This window comes from Chinchilla lanigera, unplaced genomic scaffold (genome assembly GCF_000276665.1).
Source record: "Chinchilla lanigera isolate Chin_1 unplaced genomic scaffold, ChiLan1.0 scaffold00012, whole genome shotgun sequence".
NCBI lineage: Eukaryota > Metazoa > Chordata > Mammalia > Rodentia > Chinchillidae > Chinchilla > Chinchilla lanigera.
In genome coordinates this window covers 20,484,374-20,500,454 of record NW_004955413.1, presented here as the reverse complement: position 1 = coordinate 20,500,454, position 16,081 = coordinate 20,484,374, and the positions used below count along the sequence as shown (strand labels likewise).

Here is a 16,081-nt window from a genome sequence, read left to right as displayed (position 1 = left end):
AATGATTTGATCACTCTTCCAGTCTTACATCTGGTAATCTGAGCAACTTTTTTGAAGATAACAATATGTAGTATAACAACCACTGTTAATCCCTATCATTTGGTTTGAAACCCCGTATCATTTTTAATGTCCTTGCTTTGTTTTGTTTGTATTTTGCTATTGTCCTTTTTTTACTATTCTCTTTAAAATAAAAAATAAAAATAAATAAATAAAATAATAAGTTGGGAAAAAAAAAGAAAGTACTATGAAAGCAGGTATGCAATGACACAACTCAAAACAAAGACCCACGGATAATTACTAACCTCAGTGATTCCTTTCTAGCTCCATGACCTAATAGGGTGAAAAGGAAAGAGAACTTGAAAAAAAACTTGGTCATTGAAACTCTCTCTTTCATTTGATCACTTGGAATCAGTTTTTCTCAGTTTTTAGAGTATATTACCAAGTCATTGTTTTGTTTTGTTTTGGTTTGGTTTGGTTTGGTTTTTTTCTGGTACCAGGAATTGAACTCATGACCTTGTACTTGCCGGGCAGGTGCTGTGCCGCTGAGCTAAATCCCCAGCCACAAGTCATCGTTAAATATGCATCTTACAAGAAAAAATATGAAATGATTTTTTAAAAAACAAACCTATCATCACTTCTTAAAAACTGAAGATTAGGCAGCATTAAAAACAACAGGAGCCAACGTCGTGAGTTCGATTCCCGGTACCAGAAAAAAACAAAACAAAACAAAAAAACCCCCACACAACAGGAGATTACTGTATTTTTTTCTAATGGTAAAATCAGCATTAGAAATTACCTAGGTGTCCATCAGTAGAGGAAAATGTTAACACAATATGGAATAGTCCTGAGGAAATGCTATGAAGCAGCCCGAAACAAGTGAACATGGGTCAAAATTGTCTTGTTAAGGGAAATTTGCAAGATGGAACATATATGCACATAGCACTTTTTAAAAAATACATCAGATATCACTATAATTTATTTGTAAAATAAGGAAAAATATTAAAGATAACATGGTTATTCTGAGAAAGGGAAAAGAGAATGTGAAATTCAGAATGGAGAAACTTCAAGAGGACTTCATTTTATCTTTAAGGTTTCAAATTAGATAGCAAAATGTTGACAGTGATGACTTAGCTGTACTTTTTCATTTTAAGATAAAAATATGATTCTTTATTCTGCTTTATAACTTCCTTTGTACATTTCTATTTTCTTCTCTATCAGAGATATAATTGATTCTACCATTTCAACCTAAGACACAGAAATTGTTAACATATTTTTAGTCAGAGAGGAATTTAACTTAAAAAGTAGAAATTTCTCTATGTATTACAAGAAAAAAACTCTTAGCACATAGGATGAGAGGTTTTCAAAGTGTGAGAAAAGTTGAGATCAAAATTCACACGGGGTGAGGGGTGTAGGACCACTAGCTTTCAGGTTTTAGCGATAGTTTTGGTCCAGACAATCAGAAAATTCCTGTTGTAGCCCAAAGGTCAGGAAACTCCCTGATCAAGATCACTGTTAAAGTCACAGCTGTCCTTCAGCCCAAAGGAGGGTGATTATCAAGAACAATAAAAGAAAGAGACAGAGAGAGAAAAAGACAGAGAGTGAGAGAGAGAGAAAAAGAAAATAAAAAGGAGAGAAATAAAGGAGAGAGAAGAAAGAAAGAGAAGAAAGGGAAGAAAGAAAAAGACAGACAAAGAAAGCAAGAGAGAAAGGAGAGGGAAGAAAGAAAGATAGAAAGAAAGATGAAAGAAAGAAAGAAAGGAAGGAAGAAAGAAAGAAAGAAAGAAAAGAAAAAAAGACAGAGACAGAGAGAAAGAAAGAAGGAAGAAAAAAGAGAGAAAGGCAAGCAGGAGTGAGAGAGCAAAAGAAAGAAGGAAAAATGGAAGGAAGGAAGGAAGGAAAGTTTGGAGAATGTAATTCACTATTCTCCCAGCTCCTGAGGTACAGGAAGTGCCATTAAAAGGGATGGAAATATTGCAGAGTGCTAACAGCTGAACATCTTTATTTTGTAAAGCTATATGGTTTTTTTATTTTAATCAACACTTTTTTCTTAGTGGGGGTGAAAACAAAAGTAAGTGTTCAGTTGGCCTTCATTCTGTGTGATTCAAAGCAGGAAAGAGCAACTCAAGGCCCCTCAGTCAGAACAGACACTTTCATCTTACCAAAATCTATACACCACCTCTCCTCTCTAGGTAGCAAAGCTTGTTGCTAATTAAATGAGCTTCCCTCTTTCTGAACTTTTTTTAATTTCGATTCTTTTTTTGAAACAGTCTCACTATGTATTCCAGACTGGCTTTGAACTCACTATGTGTGAACTTATAGGCTGGCTTTGAATTTGTTCCAATCCTCCTGCCTCAACCTCCCAAGTGCTAGGATTACAGGCATGTGAAACCACACCTGGCTCCCTCTTTCTTAAAGAAGCAATTGCATATCTTACCAGGTTGTCAAGTGAATGAAGTTATTGTATCTGTGGACTCAATGCTAAATGACCCCAAAAAGCCAGGGTGACCTCATGGTTAGATGGGAAGAGCATTGTGTCCATAGTTCAGAAATACAAATTCAGTCTGCAGCTGTGAGACATCAGGACAGTCACTGCCTCTTCTGGAAAGGTGAAGTACATCATCCCCCAGTGCTCCCAGCTCTTGATTCAGCACTTGAGTTGAACTGCTGTGTCTTAGTTACTTTTCTTGTTGCTGAGACAAAATACCCAATACTCACAAGTTAAGTGATGAAAAGTTTATGAAGGTCATAGTTTGTAAAGGTTGTGGCCCATAATCAGCTGGCTCCAAGACAGAGTGGCACATGGCAGAGTGGTAACAGTTCATGGTGGAGAAAAACAACAAAAGCAACATATGAGGAGACAAGACTTTAAGACTTTCTGTCCCTTATATTTTATGCAGGCTACCTGCCCTAGGGCAGGTGTAACACTCACACTCTTAATCCCAGCATTGGATTGTGAATCAATCACCAACTCTAGGTTCAGCCACCTCTGAAAAGCCTACCTCCCATGACTACATGATAATTAGTTGATAATTAGTTAAACTGGATTATGGCTATGTGAAGATGGCTCTATTGTTCTGATGTAGTAGTTGCATTTCTATATCCCTTATACCAGGAGCAAGTGATCAGCACTTATTTCTGTCATAAGATATCTGTAATGAGACTTCATGGTCAAGGGTAGCCAGATGTTCCTTAGCAGATATTTTGTACTGAGGATGAAAGAGCCTAGCATGATGCTCTAGGATACTAGCCCTGCTTGGTACATCTGTCTCAGTATACAGAACTTTACCACCAATCATGGTCATGGTCTTTCAAGTCACAGAAAAGATTCCTCCTGTCTCAGAGAAGAGCATGGATATTCTTCTACTTTGGAATTTGTAGAAATTTCAGATAATCCACTGGTAACCAATTTGATTGTCAGTTCAGGAGACACTTTCTGTCATAAGTTTTACCAGATAAACACACTTTAACATATTTCATGCAAAATATATATTTTAAGGCATTATTTTAACCTTGAAAGTCAAATCCAGATTTAAAAAAAATCAATACAAGGTAGTGATGCACGAAGTGGCTACCCTTAGGAGAAAACAGTTTTTGTTTTTATGACCTCTACATAGATATAAGTTGTCAGACATACTTATTGTTTTGATATAAAATACTTCCAAGATAGCATTTTATATTCATACTGCAAAATAATTTTATTACCAGTAACAATGGAACAACTCATTTCATAATTTAGGTGACAGAAAATATATTTAAAATGAAAATGTATATTATTATATTGTTTACTCCCTCTTACATTTACCATTTTCCTTTTTCAAAGGGATAGGTTAAAGTTGATTTATTGTAAATATCCACTTACATGTGTGTTTCTTCCGTAGGGAATAATCTAATTAATACAACTCAGCACTGTAGTATTTTGTCAAATGCTTTGGAGAATTACTATTAAATAATGCAGAAATGACCTTTGAGGATGACATAACAAGAAGAATCTGGAGAACAGGAAAATGTAGTGTCGTTTTGTGCAAAACATACTCCGTGTAACTCTAGTTCTGTACAGTGTTAATAGATTTTACTTGCTGAGGTGAGTGAAAGTCCTGAGGCCAAATAGGTTTAGAAACCTTGTTAATAAACAAGACCTTTACTGTCAGACTTTTAACATGCTGTTGGATATTATGAATCTTAAAGAGGGGGAAATAGCCTACAGTTCTTCTTAGATTGACTTGAGCACAAAACACTGTTTTTCTCTTGAATCACCTTGCATCAACACATTTATAATGGAAAGAGGAAATGAGGCCAATTGGGAAGGGAGGTGAATATGCACTCCAGAGTCAGTAAGTGTCCCAAATCCTGATCTAATTCCTTACAAGGAGCATGATGTTAGGCAAGCGGTCCTCTCTAAAAGCAGCCTTAATTTGTAAATTAAAGATAATAATACCTAATTTGTATAGTTCTTTAAACATTATAAATAATTCAAAGAGTTCAGTTTTAGTTTATGATATAAAATCCTATGGTAGTCCCTGTAACAAGTAGGGTAAAAGATGGATAAACTAAAAATACTAAAATATTTAAAACATTCATGAAAGTCTAAAGGAGTTAAACTGCAGGTGGGGAAGATCCTTTTTCTACTTAGTGGCATTTGTTGGGTTTAGGGAGGGCAAAAAATTAAATTTACTATGGGAGAAAGTCTGCTTCTGAGGGAAAGGAAAGTTTATAATGGTCAGAGGATCCTCTAAAAGTATAGCCTCTCCTCTCCACCAATCCACTAATCCACCAACCAATATTTGTGAAGAAGACTTGAAAAGTTTTGGGCAACAGGTAAAGCCAGGACACTGGATTGGAAAGGTAAGAGATCTCCATGGTCTTAGAAAGTCCAGTGGAAGGAGCTGCTGAAAAAAGCACAGGACAGAACTCATTCTCAATATATTGGAAACCAGTTGGGAACTGAAGATATTTAAAATTCATTCTCCACTCCACTTGGTTTCTGATGGAACTGAAGTGATTAGCCCCCAACCTTCCTGCCTGGATGTATGGAGGATGTATGACCTACTTGGAGGGAAATATATCTATTTCCATTTCTATGGGTATTTTTACAGAAATGTTCAGCATAACATTTTTCAAAAATGTTTAAAGGGCATGCAAAGAAACATGAAAATAAGGCTTTCAACAAATAAAATAGTAGAAGCAGACTTACAGATGAACCAGAGGTTAGAATTCACAGTGAATGAAATAACTCTTGTGAATATGGTAAATAAAATGTATGCAAATACTGACAAAGTGGAAAAAAATTTAACAGAAGGAATAGAATCTCAGTTTTTCTCTCTTGTGTAACAATATTGGGAAGCTCAGGGGTAATAACATCACCATAGCCCCACAGCAAAAGACCGGCAAAACAGAAACCAACATCCCACACTCAATTAATTGGGTAGGGAGGATCTTGGGACAGACACAAACCATATATCGTCTGTAAACAGAAGATATTCCTGACTTAACAGACTATTCCTAGAGAGGACTTGATACTAGTGATATAGCAACCTGCCACCAAAACTCACAAGGATCATCACAGAAAACAAAATTTAAAAATTGTGAAATAGAAAATGTCAACACAAAAGAGCAAAATGTAATCTCAGACCTCCAACCCTCCCAGAACAAATCCAGGAGATATCAACATTGAAGAAACTGGAAGCCACACAGCTGAAATTTCTAAAATGATAGCAACTGAAGTAAAGAAACAACACCATGAGGCTGTATAGGAAATCAGATCAGAAATAATCTCTCAGGTAAAAAAAGAAATGACAACAATAATGAAAGAATTGCTCAGTATATCTAAAGAAGACATAGATTAAAAAATAGAGGAGCATAGGAAAATGATGGAAAACTTTAGTGAACAATACAGGAAAGAATTAGAATGCATGAAACAGACTCAAACAGATATCCAGGAAATTAAAAATTCCATTAAAAGCTGGCATAACTGCTGGAAAAAATACTGAAGATAGACCTTTAGACCTTGAATACGGCATTGCAGCTAGCAATCACAAAAGGAAAAAAATCTCTTAAAAATAACAAGGAACCAGGAAATAATTCAAAAGCTGCATGATGATGAAAAAAAAATGTAAGACTGATAGGTATCAACAAAAAAGCAGGCATCAACACAAATGACATAAAAAGACTATTTGCAGAAGTAATAGCAGAAAATTTCCCAAGCATGGGAAAAGAATCTGACATACAGTAAAGTGAGGCATATAGAACCCCAATTAGCCATAACCAAATAAATCTTCACCTAGACACATAATAAACAAGATCCCAAAAACTCAGCACAAGAACAGAATATTAAAAGCTGTTAGACAAAAGAAACAGATCACCTATAAAGGAAAGTCCATCAGAATCAAGGAAGATTTCTCAATACAAACCATCAGGTCAAGAAGGGTGTGGAGGGAAGTATTGCAAATCCTGAAAGAAAACAACTTCCAACACAGATGGATGTATGCTGCAAAATTATCTTTCAAAATTAATGGAGAAATAAGATATTTCTATGACAAAGAACAACTGAAGAAATTCATGACCACCAAACCAACCCCATGAAGAGTACTGAAAGATATTTTTAAAATATAAGGGCTAACTAAATGCTGCTCATAAGAGGAAAATTTTAAATATAAGGACAAAGATGTGTTGAAAGTACAAGGATGGAATAAATAAGTCTTGATATCTATTTACATCATGGCCACTATAGTGAATAATATATTGTATATTTGAAAATCACCAAGAGAACAGATCTTAAATAGACTCACCACACACAAAAAAATAACTGTGTGAGGGGATATGTTAATTAGCCTGCTTGTGATAATCATTTCACGATATATGCATCCATCATGATATCACATCACACTGTAAATATATACAATTTCAATTTGTCAATTATACCTCAATAGAGCTGGAAAAAATTTTTTTAAATTTTTTAGGTTTATGAGTACTTATTTGTAGTACTTAATGATTCCACGTATGGTAGGAAGTGGTATATATACAGAACACATCTCAGTTCTTTTGACTTTCCCTTTCCCTAAAGCTGGATTCTTTTCTAAATAAAATAAAGGATAGAGAAATCTGTAACATGCATACATTCACAAGGCAAGCTTTGCAGCAGCATTAATGAGACAAAACAGGCTCTGTGATGCACCTGTCAGACCTCCATCTACAGCAGGTGTATTTGACCAGGGCTTTGGGTGAAATCCAACTCCATGTTTACACCAAAGCCCGGCCCCTATCCTGGTGCTCCCCTCCAATGTGTATCAGTGACGCAGTCCTACTCCGGGAGACTGGAGCTACTCTAATGGCTGAGTTGGACTCAAGAATTTCCTGCCAGCCTTACTAGGTCTGACTCAGACTGCACAGCAACCTTCCCTGTTCCATGCACTGCTCTGTCGTGGTCTCTTGACTTGCAGTAACACCTAGTTTGCATTCTTGCACTGAAGGGCGTCTCCCAGCCTTTCCACACATATGCTTCATTTTCCTCACTGGAAGTTGGCACACCGCAGCCCTGGCAGGACAAGGCAATTTAATTGCTATAATAATCACTGCTGCCTTTAGATTTAAAGTAGCCCCCAAGGGGGGCATGGTGGCACAGGCCTGTAATCCCAACACTTGGGAAGCTGAGGAAGGAGGATTGCTGTGAGTTCAAGACCACCCTGGACTACACAGCGAGACCCTGTCTCAAAAATTAATGATAATAATAAATTAAATAGTTCCCCAGCCCTCATGTGCTGGGAAGATAACTGGATTGTGGGGATGCCATAGCTGCCTGGCTATTGGGATGTGGGATCTGGCTGGAAGAGGCGGATCACTGGAAGGCTATATCTCCTTTCCTGGTTCCTCCCTTGGCACCCACTGCTTCCTGGCCCCCAGGATTTGAGCAACTTTCCTCTGCCTTGATGCTACACTATGCCACATCTGCCTTGGAGCCCACTGACCATGCACTAGAACCGTGAGCTAACAAGCCTCTCCTCCTTTAAGTTGTAGATGCTGGGCACTTGTCCCAGCAATGAGGAAGGAGACTAAGACAGTGACTTTAACATGAGAAAATACTCCATCGCATCGGAATGCTATGGCGGGTATGATAATGCAGGTCTTTGAAAAATAAGGGGAAAGATGCATATAGAACCAGCAGAGCTGGCTGGACACTGATAAGCTGCATTGATGCCCTGCAGACAAATAATGTATGACTGAGAGCTATTTATAAGCAATAATGGCTAGAGAACCATAGAATTTAGTGGCAGCTCAAAGAAAGCTCAACTGCCTGTAGCAAAAGGGCAAAAAAAAAAATGTGGTAGGCTGAAGATCTGATTTTCAGGATCACAGAGCTTGAATCTGCAGTCAAAGCAACCCTAGTGAAGCTAATGGCCCTAGCAAACAGGAACATCTGCATGGATAACTTGAAGACACTGACCAGATAGCCCCCTGGACCCCCTCTGCTCACGAGGTGATCTGCCCTTGCTTAGTAAGAACCAGTTCTTCCATTGTGCTAAAGATGCTACACAAAAGCCTGTTCCTGACATGGCAGCTCTTGTGCCTTAAATATCTACCCCCACCTCCACTCCTAGATGCCAGCCCATGGAGTAGAATTAAATCCAAGCATAAATCTGAATACATACTACAGCTGGTAGTGGAGGAAACTATAAGTCGAAAAAAAAATCATAAGAATTTTCCATCATGTTCTGGGGAGGAGATTTTGAGGGTGCCTGATCAAAAGAGCTGGGATGTAAGGCTGGATAAGCAAAAGTTTAGTAAGTTTGGAACATACTCCTGGAACACATTTTTATCACCTTAGTAAGGACCTAAGGGAGGAATCTGATTTGCTGTCAGGATAGTTCTTGGAAGCCTGGAAAACCAGATGCCCAGCTTCCTGCAAAGTAGAAATGCCTAAATTGTCCTGGCAGGTGGTAGACAAAGGAATGAAGTGACTGAGGGAGGTCGGCACACTGGAATGGATAAATGATGTAATCTCAGCAGCCCTACCAGATGACTATGTCCCAGGAGAGGGTTCAGAGGACAGAGCATTCAATGCCATCAGGCAAGCATCGCTAAGAGTTTCAGGGATGGCTCTCATCCGCCAGCTGGAAATGTTGGTAGGAGAGCAGTCACAGCGTTTGGTGCATTCATATCCATGTAGATGCAGCAGCCTGCAGCAGCAGAGACCAAGTGGCGATATTTCTTATCCACCAGAACCCAGGAGGTCACAATTAATATAAGAGCAAGCAAGGTCATAGGGACAATCCATGCGAACTGATGCCCAGGAAGCTGTAGAGATGGTTAACAGCACATAGTGGTGTCCCTTGGGGAAGCAAAGATGGGTGGCCAGCATGAGTGCTGCTTAGTATTAATGACATTTTCAGAAGCAAGCGTGGAAGAGCAGAAGGATAAAAGCACCCGTTGTACTAAAGGTCACAGCCCCTTCCTCAGCCTCCAGTGCTGAGACACTCTTTCATGACCAGACCAACTGATTAGAGACATGTCCAGATTCCTAAAAGGAAAGACCCCATAACACCACAGAAAATATATACCATCATGATTTCCCCTCTCTTTCTTCAAAAAGCAATATACAGCTGCTTCCTCAAGTGACTATATAGAGGGAAAAGGGCAATGACCAACATTTCAAGGACTATTAGACCTAAAGCCCGAGTTGACAGTATTGCAGATTAAATCACAACCATCTTGCAGGGCCAAGAAGGGGCAGGTAGCAAATGGAGTCCTATTGAAAGTTATGTTCCCAGTGGAGACACTGGGCCTGCAGACACCCAGCCCCTGTGATCAATTTCCCCAGTTTATAATAAGAACTGATAGATTTGCAGTTAGAATAACTCATACACTGGGTCTGTGGAACAGGAGCTATTACAGTGGGGAATTTAAAACAGAAATATTGGAAACTTCCCTCCTTACCTCTGGCAAAAACAGTAAACAAAAACAATATCATCTCCCCAGCAGAACGATAAAGATTAGACTGCTATTAAATGACTGGGAACAATGTTTCCCATTATATCTCCATTTGGCTAATTCAGTCTGACTCAGAAGCTAGATAGATCTTTGAGAACTACTACAAGCTTGATTAAATAGACTATACATGCTTGGCCAATAGTACCTGAAATAAATCTGCTAGGCTGGAAGGGGTGTCCCTGCAAAAGATTAATAGAAAGCCTCAGGTACATGGTAGGAGGTCATTGACTTGGCAAATATAAATGATGATAAGTCTTTTGCATTCACAAGACACAAACAACAATATTCATTAGTATTTTTACCTTTGGGGTTATGCTAATTCTCCTGCTCTCCATCGCGGTATAATATGTGAACTGCCTGATATCCCACAGACAGCACACCGATCCATTTATCATGACATCATGCTTACTGTGTGGAAGCCAGAGGCAGTGGTATGCTGGAGGTCTTGGAAAAACCAAACATGTGAGTCTTCCCTCATACCAGCATTCTCTTCAACTCTCCAGGGGCCGGGGATTTAGCTCAGCAGCACAGCACCTGCCTGGCAAGCACAAGGTCGTGAGTTCGATTCCCGGTACCGGGGAAAAAAAAAATTGGATGTTTCACAATTCATTTGAATTCCTGTACTATTTGGAGTTGGCACGAGACTCCATGAGTTAGGGTTCAGTCCCACAATGCTGTATCAAGCCCCTACTTTACTCAGACTTCTTTCCAACTTATCTACAAATTTGGATTCCCTCTCAGACTTCATAACTGCTAGAATAGCTTCCAGAATTCAGCAAAACAGTGTACTTAATGTTACTGCTTTATTATAAAGGATATAACTCAGAAGAGCCAAGGGAAAGAGATTCACAGAGCAAGGTACAGTGAGGAAGATGCTGAGTTTCCACACCCCCTTTGGGTGTGCCAACCTCCTAGGACCCCAGTGGATTCATCAGCTCAGACCCTCTGCAAGCGCCTATCATTTAGGAGTTTCTACGGAGGTTCTATCAAGTACGCATGGTGAACCAAATCTTTGCCTCTTCACTCTCCCATGAGGTCCAGGGAAGGCTGAAATTTCCAGGTACTGTCTTATTCTTATGCCTGGCAACCTGCCTCTGACCTGCCACTATCAGCACTATATTGGTATACATACAAATACACTATATTTGTATAAACTCAAACATGATTAAAAGGGATTTGCTATGAATAACAAAAGATGTCCCTCTCACTACTGTCACTCAGGAAATACCAGGGGTTTCTAAAAGCTCTGTGTCAAGAACCAAAAACAAAGACCAATGTACATTTCTTATTATCATAAACATGCAAATCTTGAGCAAATTCGGGGGTCCCTAAATCAGTTATGTGTAGGGATATCTTTTCTGAAGAGATAAATTTCTGTATCTCACATCTCCATCTCCCTTCACAGAAAAGGAAGGGCAGCCCCTGTTGGCATTTTGAGCTCTACAGGAAATGCATCCAATGCTTAGAAATGTTTCTATCAGCATTCAGTGAGACCAAAGATGGATCAGGCCCCAGGGCAATCAGCACTGTCACTTGGGACATAGGATCCAACAGACGCCCATGGTGTTGAAGTGTCATGTGATGGGAAAAGATGAAGTAACAGCTTTTGGCAAGTCTAGTGGAAGAATCATAACTCAGACCCTGGGACTCTGGAACAAAGCCATGTGATCAGCTGCAGAGAGTTATAAGTCCTCTGAAAAACAGCTCTTATTTTTTGTTTGAATCCTGGAAGAGGTGAAGCAGTTGATCATGAGATATCAAATGACTATCTAAAATGCTTGTTATGTACTTGGTCCTATAGAAGCCACTAAAGCATAAAGCCACATGAATTTAACTGTAGTCTATTGGCAGCCAACTTATAACCCCCAGCTGAACTGAGTCAGTGTGGTGCTGGGTGTGGGAGGCCCACCTGGTGATTGTTGCCAGCAGCATAAGAGGCAGAACTGGAGGAGGAGAAGTGAGGCTGTTGGGAGTTGAGGAAGGCTGTTGGAAGCTGTAAGGAGCTGTTGGTTCTGTTGGAGGAGCTCATCATGCTGGCTTTCCTGATGAACTTGGCTGTTTTCATCCTCCGAGGAGCTCGGGACCTTATTGCAGTGAGAATAGCTTTGGTTCACTTTGGGGGAGCTCTGGTCCTCACTTTGAGCATTGCTTCCTGGCTCCAGAGGGGAAGATGGTGCACTACCAGTCTCTGGGAGAAGCTTGCTGCATTGGCTTTCCTGACAGGAATTCAGCCATCTTGATCATCAGAGGAGCTCCGGACCTCACTGTTGCTGAAGATGGCTGTGGTATCTTTCGGGGGAGCTTTGGTTCTTCTGAGCGTTGCTTCCTGGCTCCAGTGCAGATCCCTCAGCCTACTGGCACAGATCCTTCACCCCGCTGGCACAGACTTCCTAGATTCCACCACTGAATTTTGGCCTTCCCAGTGCAGATCCGTGAAACAGGCCTGCATGAGACATTGTCATGGGCTCTGGGCCTCCAGGTAGACTCGTGGGAGGCATTGTTATGGGCTCTAGATCTTCAGCTGGACTCATGCAGGACATTATTGCGGGATCCAGGGCCTTGGCTGGATTCTTGGTCTATAGTGTGTGGACAGATTTCCTGCACTCTTTTGTATATCATTCTTTGGGTGACTATTATAAATAATCTTATAAAATATGTGTCCTGTATTATATTGTTTCCTCTTGCAAAAATATCCCCCAAACCAACATAAAATGTATCGCTACTATATCTGGGACTGAGCCTGAATAGGAATAGTAAGTTTGATAAGTAGGGAATCAAGGCCCCATGTCACCAAGCAGAGCTGCACCAGTGCTTGTCAATCTTGCACCTATGGACCTAGGGGGAGGGGGAACGTGCCATATGGCCAGATGAAAGAAAATGAAAAAGCCCAAACTTAATGTACAGATGAATTGCTTCAATATGTGAATGCAAACCAAATATTGATAATGGCCTTGTTATAACCATATTCAGGGAAAGACTGTGGAGAGGACATCTTCCCAATGACAGAGGGATGAGCAGTAAAGCTGGTCATCTGCTTTAGGTAGGAAAAAAAATGACCCCAGATGAAAATATACGTAATTTCAAGAAAGTGCCAGTGGCCTTGGCTGTCTGGTGAGGGAACTGGGAGAATAAGAATGGCAAGATCAGAAGCGAGGTGTTGAGGGAAAGCTTGTGGGTTGGTAGAAGAGTGATAGCAAGAAGGATGAAGAGTTATGGATTACCTATGGATATCCACCAGAAAGCATCTGCTGTGGATTAGGCAGTGAGCATCAGAGTAGACGAAATGACTCAGCCACTTGCCATTGGGCTAACATTCTTGTCATGGGTCTCGGAGAGCAGGTATAACGGATACAGGGACAGAGTGGACACAGTGGCACAATTGAAGATTTACGTGAGCCCTTAGCAAGACTCTGCTTACTAATGCCAGTCGAGCTACTGCTGCTTCTGAATATCCAACCGGACCAACACGGAACCCCTAGTATAGCCAGTCAATCAGCCACATCGTTGCAGGCTGACCGAATGGAACCCTCCCGTCCTGGCGAGGACAGCCATTCATCCTCACAGAGACAGGCAGCTCTGCCAGGTATGTGTTTGCCAGTCCTACCTGCAAAGCCTCAGCTAGCACCACTCCCAGGGGCCCATGACGTGCCTCAGCCACAGGCCTAGAAACTCGCACACACAAAAAGCATCCAACCAAGAGACCTGCTTCTCTGGGATGAGGGGTGGGAGTGGCTGATGACAACGGGGACCACCGATGGTATCACAAACCAGCACTAGCCAAAGATAGCTGGCTTCATAGCATTCTGGAACAACCTCCAGTCAGGTAACAAAAGCCCCTTTGTGATTTTTTTCTTACTCGTTCAAATAGCATAGTTGACTGTGGAAATGCAAGGAGAAAATACTGACAAGCAGAGAGAAACGATTGAAGTCATTGCAGAGAGGGAAGCAGACGGAAGAGACGGAAAGAGACACAGTCCTGACAGATCTCCGGGGTTCCGTGAGCCACAGCCCACGAGGCCTCTGTTTCCTGGTAATAAATTTCACTCTGGCTTTTTTTTTTTTAACATGAACAAGGCTTGTTTGGTTTCTGTCATTTGCAGCTCAAAGATTTTCTCTAATACAGTAAATACCAAAGGGGCAAACTATTACCTTCACATGACCTTTCCAAAAAAGAATATAGTTGCTCCCCAAAAGCTAATCTCGCGGCACAGCGGCACGGGGGCACAGCGCCTGCCTGGCAAGCGCAAGGTCATGAGCTTGATTCCCAGTACCGGAAAAAACCAAAACCAAACAAACAAAAAAACCCAAAATCTAACCTCATCACTTTTAGGTTGAGATTGCCCTTTGTCAATAAGGAAAAGATTCTGTCTATGATAGGGTTGCACTAAAGAAATCGAAGGTTCCTTACCACCTTGAGATACTCTGACAAATACCAGGATAGGCATGTTTTGGAAAATAAAATTGTTGCTCTATTTGGGAAATAAAAAATAATGAGTCTCCAACTGCTTGATAACCTTCCCAAACGCGACGTGGGTGAGTGTATACTATTGCAGGAGGAGAAACTGACAGATGCTAAATTTAGCATTTGTTTAAAAACAGGGACCAAGTTTGACAATGATTTTTCTCTTATTAAATTAATGCACTTTAAAGTCTAGAAGTGTTTGAAATGCATTAACATCTAAGCACAAATGGTAAGTGCAAAACTTACATTTGTATTTATTGGCTGAAATAAAAGCTGAAAAAAATCTCAAAATGCTTTTGGCAAAATGTTCCACGTTGCTTTCTTTTGATATCGCTGCCAACAGTGCCCTCTAGTGGTGAAGTAGGCAGTGACGAATGGAAAAAAATGGAACAAATGACCTTGTTAAACTCATTGCTAAGATTTTCATGAAAATATGAACTTTTACACTTCCACTTGCTAACTGACTGTTATATTTGGCAAGAAAATGTCCCTTTTCAGGGTATCGCAGTACATATCCTAACTCACAGTATTTCAAAGCTAATTGTCCCTGGTGGTTTTCCTGAACATGTGCCAAATAGCACACGGAAATAGCCATCTGTAATGTCTTACTGGGGCACTTCTGGGTCATAACTTCCACTGGGTACCTTAAAAGAAAATGCAGTCTGTTTTTATGGGGGATGAAATCATTCTTCCCAAAACTTCTGCTTTCAAAGCCCAATAACCTTCAAAATCAGAGCTTCGGACACCAATGTTTGACGACTTTCAAGATCTTATCCGGATTCTGAACTCACCAACTATATGAGGTCCCTTTGCTTAAGAATTCTTCAAACTACAGCTCTCAGACACTGGAGCAAGCCAATCCAAACAATACTTACAGTTACAGGAAATAAAATTCTTCAACCCTGGCTCAGCGAAGCGCTTCCCAAAGGAGCTATAGCTGAAGTGAAAGAAGAAAGACTATTTACTTCACTCCTCTCTGACACAAACCAACTACTGGCTCTTGTCACTGGCTTAAGAGGTTTTTGTCTGTGCAAACTGTTCTCCTTTTTCTCCCCTGCGAGTCTCCGCCCTTATTCATTCTAACTACCCTACATTCCCTTCAGTAGCTGAATATGTGTGAAGTTTTGAAAGACGTTTAGACCCTCTGTGGCAATCACATTTGAATGAGAATATTTTGCCTGAGTGACTTTGAGTAGGGTATGAACCAGTACTTTGTTTCAGAAATTCTACTTAAATAGAAAGCTACGTCTTCAGATAGTTGTGCTGTGCATGGACAACGGCCACTGATATTAATTCTTCTAGAAAGACTGAGGTGACCGCTTTCTACCAATGCTAAACACTTCCTGGTTTTGAAATTGGTAAGAGAGAATCTGTACATTAACGTTATGGTTTAGCCTTAGAGCGCTCCCCAAAACCCTCAGGGGTTGGGAAGGCGATTGGATCATGTTGGTGCCGTATGCTGCCCTCTTGGAATTCATAGCTGACTTTCTGTTCGGAGATGGGGCCTGGTTAGAGATGGGTCACCAGAGGTGTGAACCAGAAAGTCCCCACTTCCTGGATGCTCTGATGGGAGCAGCTTCCTTCTGCCCAGACCATTCCACCATGCCCTTTCTGCCTTGTAGCCAACCTTCCATGGAC

The 16,081-nt window shown here is 40.5% G+C and overlaps 1 long non-coding RNA gene across 1 annotated transcript; it reads right to left on the bottom strand.

Moving 5' to 3' along the window:
* Window positions 1-2,349: 2,349 nt before the first annotated feature.
* On the bottom strand, window positions 2,350-15,428 carry LOC106147957. The gene is made up of 3 exons (XR_001233001.1): window positions 15,319-15,428; window positions 10,284-10,519; window positions 2,350-2,776 (listed from the first exon to the last, which is right to left on the bottom strand). It is a non-coding gene; the product is annotated as an uncharacterized LOC106147957 (long non-coding RNA).
* Window positions 15,429-16,081: the final 653 nt, after the last annotated feature.